Source organism: Panthera pardus, unplaced genomic scaffold (genome assembly GCF_024362965.1).
Source record: "Panthera pardus isolate Hobbes unplaced genomic scaffold, ASM2436296v1 HiC_scaffold_22, whole genome shotgun sequence".
NCBI classification, from domain to species: Eukaryota; Metazoa; Chordata; class Mammalia; order Carnivora; family Felidae; genus Panthera; species Panthera pardus.
The window spans coordinates 58,720,372-58,733,004 of NW_026526788.1; the positions used below are offsets into that span (position 1 = coordinate 58,720,372).

Here is a 12,633-nt window from a genome sequence, read left to right on the forward strand (position 1 = left end):
GGAATATTGACAAAACTTACACTTACTTCTTTGGGGAGCTGTGTATCAATGCGGGCCCAGGTGCCCACTGTGTTGGGATGTATGAGAGGGACACGTAATGAGGACTTGGGTCTCCAGGAACGTACAATCTGCTGGGGGAGGCAAGGCTATCACACATCAGACAATAAGCTCTTAATTAAATGCTAAACCATGTGGCTGAGCATCCAATAGGAATCCGAGGAAGTGGCTAGAAGGGCAAGCAGGAGATGGGACTTGAGCCTGGGAGTGGCCAAGATGCAGACAGACTGTCTCCAGAGACCCCCTCCCGTGTGGAGGGGGGCCCTGTGGCTGTGCTGAGGGTGGTGACAAGGCAAAGCCTCAGATTCTTGAAGGTCATCTGGTCTTATCTGCCACTCACATAGGACTCTCCCTTCCAGCAGTTCTGCATGACAGGCCACTGCCCCTGCCTGGACACAGGACATAGATGGACGGTTGTCATTGTTAGCACCACTGCCTTTATACTGAGTCCCGGTAGTGTTGAGGGAAACACCTTGGAATCCGAATGTCTGGATGTGGGGTCTATCTCTACTCCTTGCTTGCTGTGGGACCTTTGGCTATTTACATAATCTCTCTGAATCTCAGTTTCCTCATCTTTAAAATAGCGACGACAATATTAACTCCTTATTAGAGTGGTGGTAAAGATCTTCCTTTGACACTCTGTCTTTTCTCCCTCCCTCCCACCCTTCCTTCCATTCGTTCCACCTGATTTGCTGAGTGCCTGGAAAAACACTGGGCTGAGCCCTGGGTGGATTTTAGTTTCCTGCACTTGAGGAAGGTTTTTCACCATCCTGGTTACCCATCTCTGAATTCATTCTTGACAGTCAAAGTCCCTCCTACGTGAACACTGAACTCTACAGACAGTCTAGCCAATGCCAAGATCAGTAGAACCATTGCCGCTCTCCATCTGGAGAGTCTGCGTCCATACGGTAGCCTAAGATTACCTTCGATTTTTTTAGCAGCTCTGTCACACTCAAGATCATATTGAGTTCGTGGTCAACTAAAACCTCGAGATCTTTTTCACATCAATTGCTATCAAGCCAGGTCTACCCCATTCTGCACTTGTATAATTGATTTTTTTAACCTAAACATAGGGCATTCCATTTATCCCTGTTGAATTTCATCTCGTTGCTTTGGGCTCTTAATTCCACCTGATTAAGATCACAAGGATGTCTTATGTAGCATCATCCTAGTAGGGTTTTTTTTACAAGAAGTATTGGCCTTTAAAATAAAGGAGAGGGTAAAACAGCTGACTTGATGAGATCGAGCCCCGCATCGGGCTCCCCGCTGGGTGTGGCACCTGCTTAAGATTCTCTCTCTCCTAGTCTCTCTGCTTCTCTTTCTCTCTCTCCCTCAAAATAAATAAATAAACGTCAAAAAATAAAATAAAGGAGAGACAATGCCCCACCAGCGAAAACCTCCCTTCTGGTTGCAATAAACGAATGCTTTAGGTACAATTGAGCCCAGCAGCCATCAACCATTTCACTTTTCTTCATCTTGTCCATAAAATTAGGAAGGAGATTCTTTGTGAAATGTTTACATGCACAACATCCACAGCATTTTCTTAATCGATTAAAGAATGCAATTTAAGTTGGTGAACAGATCTATATATAAAACAGGGCAGGACTGGGGTGCCTGGGTGGCTCAGTCGGTTAAGTGTCCGACTTCGGCCCAGGTCATGATCTCATAGTTCATGAGTTCGAGCCCTGCATCAGGCTCTGTGCTGACAGCTTGGAGCCTGGAGCCTGCTTCGGATTCTGTGTCTCCCTCTCTCTCTCTGCACCTCCCCAGCTCATGCTCGCACTCTGTCTCTGTCAAAAATAAATAGACTTAAAAAAAATTTTTTTTAAACAGGGCAGGACGATTTACAAAAGTAAATAGAATGCGGTTCTTGACTGCAGGAAGCTTCTAATCCAGTAGGGAGATTAAGTGTGTACATCACAATACAAGCAGAATGTGATAGGGGCTATGATCAAGGTATAAAGCACTACGATGAATTGTTTCTTTAAAAAAGAAAGAGCGGGGGCGCCTGGGTGGCTCAGTCGGTTAAGCACCCGACTTTGGCCCAGGTCATGATCTCGCGGTCCGTGAGTTCGAGCCCCGCGTCGGGCTCTGTGCTGACAGCTGGGAGCCTGGAGCCTGTTTCAGATTCTGTGTCTCCCTCTCTCTGACCCTCCCCTGTTCATGCTCTGTCTCTCCCTGTCTCAAAAGTAAATAAAAAACGTTTAAAAAAAAATTTTTAAAAAAGAAAAAAGAAAAAAGAAAGAGCGTTGGGGCGCCTGGGTGCCTCAGTCAGTTAAGCGTCCGACTTCGGCTCAGGTCACGATCTCGCGGTATGTGAGTTCGAGCCCCGCGTCGGGCTCTGTGCTGACTGCTCAGAGCCTGGAGCCTGTTTCAGATTCTGTGTCTCCCTCTCTCTCTGACCCTCCCCCGTTCATGCTCTGTCTCTCTCTGTCTCAAAAATAAATAAACGTGAAAAAAATTTTTAAAAAGAAAGAGCGGTTGCTTCCAACCAGGGCAGTTCAGGAGGTTCTAGTGGGGTTTGCATTTGATATCTAATCATTGATATCTAATTAATGTGCCACAACTTTTCAGTGAGCGCATACAGGTTCCAGGGCATCCATGTTCCTTCCTCGTGCCCACAGATTAACTGTATAATAATTTCTCCTATAAGATTTCCGCACCCTGGCATTAAACTTACCAAAGCGTTACTTGCAGACGCGTACCTTTCCCCCTTTTGCAGGGCAGATGGCATTGAGTTTTGTCACTGCTACGTCCTTCCATTATGACTTCTCAAGGATTATCAACAAAACATTTAGGACCCTACCTACTTTTCCCCCCAGGGTCCTGGTGCATGAATTATCTGGGTCTGGGAAAGTTAAGTCCATTGAAATTGTTAGGAGTGACCTGCCGGGCCCCCTCCTGACCTGGGCAACTCCTACCGGTCCTGTTTTGAAGATTCTTTCTTTGAGGGAGAAGGCCAAGGCAAGCTGAGGGTCGAGAAGTTCTGCCTTGTCTCCCCCCGCCCTTTTTTTTCCTCAGTATTACCTCCCCTTCCCAAGTACTGAGCCCTAAACCTGCCTTCCTTTTTGTTCTTTCTTCAAACATAGCTATTGAAGGCCCTTTTTTGTTGTCTCAGCTTGTTCTGAGCTTTTGTCTTCCTGACAGGTTCATGCTACTCTCCTATCCATCCTTGGTTATGGTCCCCTCCTCCCATCTGTTGTGTGTCCTTTTTAAGAGGGGAAAAAAATAACTTTTGTCTGACGATCAGTGCAATACATGCTCATTGTAAAATATTTGGAAGATATAGTAAATTTTTACAAAATCACCCATAATCTCATCTCTGAGAGATAACTGCTCTTAAATTTGGTATAATCTTTATAGTCTTTTTTTTCTTCTGTGCATATATAATTTTTTATCAAAATTGGAATGATACTGTATATACAGCTTGTGTCTTGCTATTTTCACTTAACATTCCATAGGACCATTTTCACATGTCATTAAATATTCTTTGAAAACATGGTTTTTTTAATGGCTGCATAATCTTCCACTGTTCGGTGTACATGTCCTTTTAAAATCTAGGCTCATCATATTTTAAAGCTTATCCGTGTGCAACAACAATGACTTTCCTTAAATGTCCTTCTCTTTCAAGCCCTCCCCCACTCCAACCCCCTTTGTTTTGTTGGGTTGATTATTTGAGCTTGTAGAGGCGGAATTTCATTTTTAGAGCACCCTGTCTTTATGGAATCACATTCCCTTGTAGAATCTCTTGCCATGGGATCGCACGACCATTCTTTCCCTCCACGTGTAACAGTTTGCTTTCCTCAAGTTGGATTCTGTCCAATGCCTCCTTCCTTTGCTACTGTCACATCCAGACATGGTTGCTTTCTCCCCAGATCCCCGTCACATCCTTTTGATCAGTTTTCGTTTCTTGGTCAGAATTAAGCGGCTTGGAATAGTGAAACTGAGAACCTCAGTCCCCATCCTAACAATGACTAGCTGTGTGACATGGGAAAATTACTCAATCTTTCTGAGCCTTTTTTTTTTTTTTTTTGCCTTTAAGAAGGAATCATATTAAATGATCTCCATAATAATTTACAGCTGTAAAATGCAATGACACCAAATCCAGAGTGGCAATTTCCTTTGTTGCTTCTTTTCTCTTCTAAAAGGTAAACTGTTGAGCGAGGCAAGCTAAGAATTTACCAGCCTTTATTTCTGGAATTCGGTTAGATGAATCAGTCAACATTTTTTTTTTATCACCTCAGGCCCTATGCTAGGTTTACAAAGATTAAAAAGATGGGTTTCTGCCTTTCAAACAGTCTCAGTTTAGTGAGGAAAAAACCCAAACCAAACAAATAACCATGATAGGGGCACCTGGGTGGCTCAGTCAGTTGAACATCCAACTTTCGCTCAGGCCATTCAGGATCTCATACGTCGTGAGTTCGAGCACCACGTCGGGCTCACTGCTGTCCATGCAGAGCCCGCTTCAGGTCCTCTGTCCCCCTCTCTCTCTGCCCCTCCACCACTCGTGCTCTGTCTCTCTCAAAAACAAAGAAGCATTGAGAAAAATAACCATAATATAGATTCCGAATTTGGCTCTGCCACTAACTGGCCATAGTAGGTAATTTGGGGCAAGTTACCTTTCTATCCCTTGGTTTCTCCACATTACGAGCTCAGCTGCCACAGGCTCATTGCCTGGGTTTGCTTCTGCCTCTTCCATCACTTGTTAGCTTCATAGCCTTAGGAAAATTCTGGAACCTGTGCACGTCCATTTCCTCACCTACAAAATGGGGATGATAGTAGAAGCTTCCTGCTTAAGTTCTGGTGCAAATTAAATGAGTTAATATATGTACAGTTATTAGCTGAGCACCTAATATAGAGTAAGCACTTAATGTTAGTTGCTGTTAGTGTAAGGATTAAATCAGCGTATATATGTTACGCATCCTGTCTGCTACTGTAATAGAAACTGGATAGATTTCAGTTATTATTATTATTTCTACAATAGAGGTTTGGATAAATGGCTATTGGAACACAGAGGAAGAAGAAATTAATACTGCGGAGGGAGGAGCTAGCCACCCTGGTGTAATTTTAAGGAAGCTCAGTCCAGAAAAGCTCATGGGACTTGGACAAGGCCATGTAACAGTGAGCGACAAAACCAGGATTTCAAACCAGATGTTACCCCTAGTCCAGCGTTATGTTAGGATGTCTAATGCAGGTTAGTGTCCCTAGAGGCACGCGGGTGCGAATGGGCACAGCAAGACTGAGGTTAGGCAGACCAGCCGGCCACCCCCACGTTCCCCCCTGCCATGAACTCACTGAGCGTTTAGAGGCTGAACTTGGTCAAGGATAGCAGGTGGTTTGCCAGGACTAGAAGGCTAGGCAGAAGCTAGTCTTGCTCCGAGCCTAAGCTTTGAGCCATATTTCCAAAGGTTTCTTCGTGCTCTCTTCTTGAGCTTGGCTTGGCCAGGGCAGACCCACAGATTGTCCAGCTTAAGGATGGGAGGCAACGGGGCACGTCACCCCACATCTCCTTGGACAGTGTTCCCGCCGGCACACTCTCCAAGCCTGGCCTTTGCAGCCCTTCCCAGTACAGGGCAGCCCTGTTCCTGCCAATTTCTCCTTTCCTCCAAGCTTCCCCTCTTCCTTCCATCTCCTCCCCCTCTTCCCCCTTCCACTCCCCTTTCCTCCCCTTCCCTCTTCACTCCCTCACACTTTTCCCTCTCTTTCCCCCTATCCTCTGCCCTCCCCGTGGCACGAATCCCGGCTCTTTCCCTGGATGAAAGCGGCCCACTCCTCGCTGGGAAAGGCCGCCCCGCTGCATCCGCTGCATCCGTGGGAGGGCCCGGCGCCGCGTGGGGGTGGGGCCGGGGCCGCACCGGCGGCTGCCCTGAATGACAAGCGGGGATATTGATCGCATTCTGAACTCAGCCCAGCCGATAGAAGGTAATTAATGACTCCATTTGCCTCAGTACCGAGGAGAACAATTGAGTTTGAAACTGCAACAACTGGCAGCTGGGGGTGAACCCCTCAGAGGGGGAAGGTAGTGTTAGAGGAGCCAGGGAGGGGCGCAGAGGCCACCTTCGGGGCGTTAGCCCAGAACCCCCACCCCAACCACCGCTAGCCCCTGCTCCTCCCTTGCGCCCAGGCCCTAGGGGCCGAGGCCCATCACCCACCTTCCCACTTCCATGCCTTTCTCTTTTCTTCCTGCATCACTTTTCCCCCCGCTCATTTTCTGTCTTGGGATGAAACAAGACTTCCTTTCCCCCAGATTGCTTCCTGTCAGCTGTACGATCTCGCACATCTCCCTCAGCTTGCTCCCTCATTTGTAAAACTGAACTAATGGTATCTCTTTGGCAAGTGTTCTGTGGAAATTGGAGATAATGTGAGGAAAGCAGTGGAGCCTGCCCAGTACATAGTTAGTGTCCGTAAATGATGGTGATGCTGATCTTTGACAAAGAAGGTAACTTTGGTGGCGTAGAACTTTGGGGTTAGACATCCCCGAGTTCAAATCCAGGATAATGTTGAACAAATAAGTTTGCCTCTCATCTGAAGAATGAGAAGAAGAAGAAGTACGTTGTAAAGTTGGGTGGATTTAATGAGTGTATGTGAAAGCCCTAATATTGTCAGTTTCCCCACAGACAGGTGTATTTGGGCTCACAAAACTGAGGTTAGTATAGCTCTTTGCTAGACTTTAAAAGAATTCCTCTCAAAGGCCTGATTCCTACTTCTTGGGATTTGGGAGGTGACACTTGTTCGTCCCCCCCTTAATTCTGTAGACTTTGGTGAGCCTTGGGGCTTTCTGACCAAGGAAATGGCATGATTTCATTCTGTCTCTAATCATCACCCCACCCACCTTTTGGTCAGTGCACAAGAACTTCTCCTGTCCCTTGCGGTGACTACTTTCAGAACTCAGGTAGTATGTCTTCACACAAGGAGCTCAGAACACTTCTGTTCCTAGCCCTGCTCCCTGCGACATGGTGTTCACTAGCCTCCCTCCTGCCCAAGCTGCTGGGACCTCACTGGACAACACTATTCATAATTGGCCTAGCCTGGGGTCAGAGAGGTGGAAGGTAGGGCTCTGCCCTCAGGAAGCCCACAGTGGATGGGGAGTGACAAGGCTAAGTGAGCGAGGAGATCAGATCTTTTGCTGAAGAGTAAAAGGCATTTTTATTAAGGATTCCAGAAGTGGTGCACGCTTGTTATACAAAGACCGGACAATATCGAAAAACTTAGGTGAAAAGAAGATAACTTGCTCCTGATCAGACGGTAACCATTGTCAACCATGTCAGCGGCTCTCCCTTCAGTCGAGATGACCTCTGGTTTTACAGTTGTCTTCATCCACGTGGGGACTGGGACGCCGCTGCTGGAGCCCATGCTCTGGATGCTGCAGCCCATTGCTGCCCCGTCCACAGCTGTGCACGGAGCCCCTTCCCTGTGCCAGGCTCCCTGGTGGATATGCCCTTGAGCTAGCGACTTACCCTTATAGAAGCTATTCTTTGTTTACTCTGAGCCTGTTTCCTCACCAGTAAGGAAAAAAAAAAGAAAAAAAAAAAAAAAAAAAGGGACCATAATCCCTACCTGCCTTAGAGAGTAGTTAGGAAGCCCAGATAACCCAAGGTCTATGAAAGCTTTTTGTTAACTGCTCAGCAAATAGGAAGCAGTCAGAGGAGAAGACAATATGAGCCTTTGTTCCCCCGAAAGAATAATATACATCAGAGTTTTAGCTCAGCGGTTTGTTTAATTTAATTAATTAATTTATATCCGGCCTCGTTTCCAAAAGGACTTGTAGTAGCTTACTCTCCTTGACAACTCTCATGCTGTAGTGGACAAAACGCCCGAATGGGCTCCAGTCCTGAGAGTCCTTACTACCCAGTTGTGTGATCTGGGACTGGTCACCTGCCCCACATCACCTCTCACCCCTTCTAGTTTTCCTTTCTGTAAAATGAGAATTTGGACCAAGTGTCCCCCTAATCATTCTGAAGTAGTCTGTGCTCAGCCAGCCCCGCCAGCTCACTGAAGGCCGCTCCTTCGGTGTAGGGAGGGTGCAAGGCAGAGAAGGCTGGGGCGGGGGTGGGGGGAGTGGCTAAGATCATGTCCCAGATGGAGTCAAGTGGTCCCCAGCTGAGCCCCTGGGTTTGGAACCTGGCCTGCGGAGTGAAATGACGTAGTGGGTAGGCTCTGGGCCAAGCAGACCTGAATTCGAATCCCGACTGTCATTTACCAGCGGTATAGCCTTGGATAAGCTACTTAACCTCTCCACCTCAGTTTCCCTCTCTGTCACATAGGTATCACGGTACTCCCCTCACAGGGTTGTTGGGAGGATTAAATGGCATGTAATAAGTTCTGAGTGTTGTGAGCAGCTAATGGATGGTGGCTGGGTAGGGGACAGCTGGAGAACAGGGCTGACTCCTCCACACGTGGAGACTGACTAGCACACGGTCCCTCCCTTGCTCTGGCAGGGTGCGGGGGGAGGTCTTACTAAACGTACAGCAACCACATTTTCCAACCTTAATCTAAAAAAATGGACTGGCAGTGGGAAAGAATCCTAAAACTCAGAATTGCTCCACAAAGCCCAGGACATGTGGCCACTATACTCCAGCCCTCTTCTCGGAGCCCTGATAACAAGTTGGCTTTTGTCTTCAAGATAAAGGCTGAGGGCCTCCTCCCTTCATTTAGGGAAGGACTTCCCTGGAACCAATAGGCACCGTGGGCCGATAGACCCATTTTATCCCAACCTTGCTTTCTGTGACAGGGCCATGGTGTGGGATGTCCAATTTAGAGGCTGTCTCTGAGCCCTGTTCTCAAGTGAATTCCACTGCCTTCTTTGGATGGCAGTTCTGTAGCTCCGAGGTTAAGTTCGACTCTTAACTGGGAACACAGTGTTCTCTGTCCCTTGGCACTTAGGCGGGCAGGTGGTTTGCTGAGGGTGGTGCTCACCAGAGTGGGGGTGAGTGAAGGAGGAGCATAAGTCTACCCTGGGGCCTGCTGTGGATCTTCCCACATCCCTCTGATAGCTAGAGATACGCGGGACTTCCCTGATAGGTGACTGGGTGTTCTGAAGCGCCAAGCCAGTCCGATGGCCAGTCCAGACACCTCCGGCCAGGGCTTTGGCTTTGAATGTTACCCAGGGGAGCCTCAGTCATTCATTCAGTCACTCATCAACACCTACTCTGTGCCCACCTCTGTGCCTGGTGCCAGACCAACAGAGATGCATCAGGCATGTCCTCTGCCCACAGGGAACTCACAGCCTGGCACCTTGGCACAAGGGAGCAGTCGGTGTTGGGTCAGGAGTCTTCTTGGGGAAAAGTGCTATCTAATTACTCACATATTTTCCCTCCCCACTCACTCGGAAACCTAGATCAAGACCCGCTTCTGCCTCCTCCTCTACTTTGGCCCAGCTCTGCCAGAGAGCCCTGAATGTCCGGGCCTAGCACTGGTGTCATAGCACGGTTCCAGCCTCTCCTCGCTGTCACCTCTGAGAATCCACCCTTGGGAAGTTCCACCCTTAGGAACCCCCACCCTGAGCGCTTTCTCCATCATCCTGAGGAGGTCCCTGCCAGCGGTCAACACTGACCCTGGTCAACGCTTCATTTTTCCATTCCTTTTCTATTCTCCCCTGTTCTCTTTTCATGCCTGCTCCTCTTCCTCTCCTCTCTTCTCTTTTCCCCTTCCTCACCCTACTGTCCGAACCCGCCCCCATCCAGGCCCTCCCTTAGCTAGATACCCAAGTGTACCATTCATGTGCCCTCCCCCAGCCAGCATTTCCCTAGGCTTCTGGCATGGGGAACTTCTGCCCTTTTTCCTCTCCCTCTGTCTGCCCTTTCTCCGCCTCTGGGTTTCCTCCTTCCTGAGCTCTTCCTTCTTGGACCTCTGACCCCAGGCTTCTCCCCACCACCTTTCCTCACTTCCTTCCCACACTTTCTCCTTGCCTTCGTCCCTCCCTTCCTTCTCCAGCTGAAGCAAGGGTGCCACCCCCCCTCTGGAGAGAGCCTGTGAGAGCTCCCTGTCCCCACCAAGGATGCCACTGCCCTCTCCCCGCCCGCAAGCCCCAACCCCCCACCTCCCAGAACTTTCTCTGTGCTCCTGCACCATTCATGATTACAGCCACCTTTCCTGACTCTTCAGGATCTTCCTTCTCCTCTGGGGCGTTTCCTCAAGCTTCCTGCAGCCTCTCTTGGGGTTGTTTCTCTGCAGGCTTTCATCATACCACCTTGCCTCCCTGATCCTCCAGCACCTTCTTTCTCTTCTTCCCCCACGCCCTTCCTCCTCTTGTTCTTCCCTTTGCCCGCCTCCCACTGCCACCTCTTCCAGTAGCAGGCTTCCCTCTGCCTCTCCTTCCTCCCTCCCCCTTCCATCGCTGCCTCTGTAACCTGTCTTATCACCAGGGCCTGAGTATACAAAAAAATAAATAAATAAAAAGGTCAGTGAGTGGAGGGAGCAGCAATAACCCCTAAAACAGTACTATCAGTGGAACATGATTGATCAATTGAATTCCATAGCGGCTGAAAAATGTGGGATTAAGTAGTGTATTATACGCACAATGAGTTGAGGCATGATGTTCATTTCAAGTTCATTTCGCCGGCCTCTGCCACCAGATCAGGCAATCAATAGGGGCAGCAGATATCATATATCACCTCTCTGCGGGCTGGGGAGAGAGCACCATAATCTCTCGCAAATTTAGAGTGACAGATTTGTCAAGATCTGAAGGGCCCCTGAATAAATGAAGGAAAAGAGACTCCTCCAGCCAGTGACCTGAGGACAAAGCCTCAGTTCAGCCCCTACACACACACACACACACACACACACACACACACACACACACAAGGTTGAGCCAAGCCACACACAGGCATATACACAAATCCACACAGAGGCACGATATGAGTCTTCCCACACATATGCACACACTCATGCACATCATGTGTGAGCACATGCTCGCAGACAAATGCACGCTTTCCTTCCCAGGACCCATTTGGTGACACCGTAATAACCACACACAAAGACACCCGCTGCCTCCCTCGGCCTTGACAACAGGGCTTCCCAGAAAGGTAGGAGGACTCCAGCAAGAGAGAACTGGACACAATGGAACATGCAAATAACTACAAGGGGGTGGAATTGGGATGATAGCACCTCCTCAAAAGAAAAACAGGCAGAGAAGAAACATGGGGCACGTGAGCTCATGCTCCCCATGCAATCACACACACACACACACACACACACACACACACCCTTTGATAACGGTTCTTGCTCTGTCACTTACAAAGACACAGACACATATTTATCTGGATGTTTATACATGTACAAATACATATACACAGGGAATGCCCACACAAAAGGAAAAAATAAACATGCCACACCCTACCTCATATAAGAGAGACACACACACTCTCCAAGACAGAACGTCATTCCAGAGGCTTACACAGTAAAAAACACAACCACCAAGTTTTGTGTCCATAGGAATGTGGAGACATCGAAATACCGTGAAAGCTGTCCCTGTCTGTCCACCTCAGACTTGGTCCTGGTCTTCATTTCTCTCCCTTTCTTACACACACACACACACACACACACACACACACACACTTTCTTTGCTTTCCCACCTCCTGAGGAATAGAGTGGAGGAAAGGCAGCAGGTCCCATTTGGAAAGCAGACCCCCATGCTCCATCTGGGAGGCCAGAAGAGAGGATGGCTGCAGGTGGAGGTTAATCAATATGTAATATTTTCTATGGTCTCCTGAATGATACTGTATGGTGTTACTGTATATAATGCAATATTGATTATATCATATCATATAATCACCTATAAACTGATATATATAACAGTCCCAGAGGAACACCCTGAGGCCTACAGCATGGGCTGGCCCCAGGCCCAAGGCTCCCCAGCAGGTCTTGGGCCGAGGGAAGCTGAGAAGTGTCCCTGCTGTGCCTGGGTGGGGGGGGGACCCAGCTTTGGGCTGGGGGGTTGCTGGGTAGAGGTTCAGAGAGAGACCGAGAGCAGGCACTTAGCTCACTGCGTGCTCCGAAAACCCTAACAGACCTGATGCAAGGAGGTAGGGAGGGGTGGAAAGCCCCCACACCTAGAAGAAAGCCCGGGCAGAGCAGGACATAGACAGAATTGGCCTGCAGCCCCAGGACGGGCACTAGTGTGGCACCAGAATGGCCTTTTCTTCACTGAGTGAGTCTCAGCTCTCTGTGAGACCCGCAGGAGGAACTGGAGGGCAGAGGATGGCCTCTGATGTGGGCCTACTCAGAGTCCGGGTCAGGGACAGAGGCTGAGGCAGGCGGCCTGGGCACAAGAGCATCCACAAAGACCCTGTGTTTAGTCTCTGCCCAAGGCAGTGTGCCACTGCTCACGTGCCAGCCGCTGTTCTCCTGCTCTGGTCTGAGTCCTGGCCCAATGCAAGCAGAATGCCTCAGCTTGACTTTCAGAGCCCCTCCTCCCTCGGCGGTGAAGTTAATTACTTCACCCAGTCTCCATGTTACACTCAGCCTCGGAGATTTGATGATTTTCCACCCCTGGAGTCAGTGGAACTGAAATTCATCTCAGAGCCGAGTTCAATTCTCCACAGGCTCGGTAATGCTGGTCTGAGACACCCAGCTCCT

At 48.8% G+C, this 12,633-nt stretch overlaps 1 protein-coding gene across 12 annotated transcripts in view; it reads left to right on the forward strand.

The window, feature by feature from the left end:
• The window catches only part of PAX2 (paired box 2), a 77,760-nt gene that overhangs the window by 44,796 nt on the left and 20,331 nt on the right, over positions 1 to 12,633 (forward strand). The gene's annotated exons all lie outside the window — the stretch shown is intronic.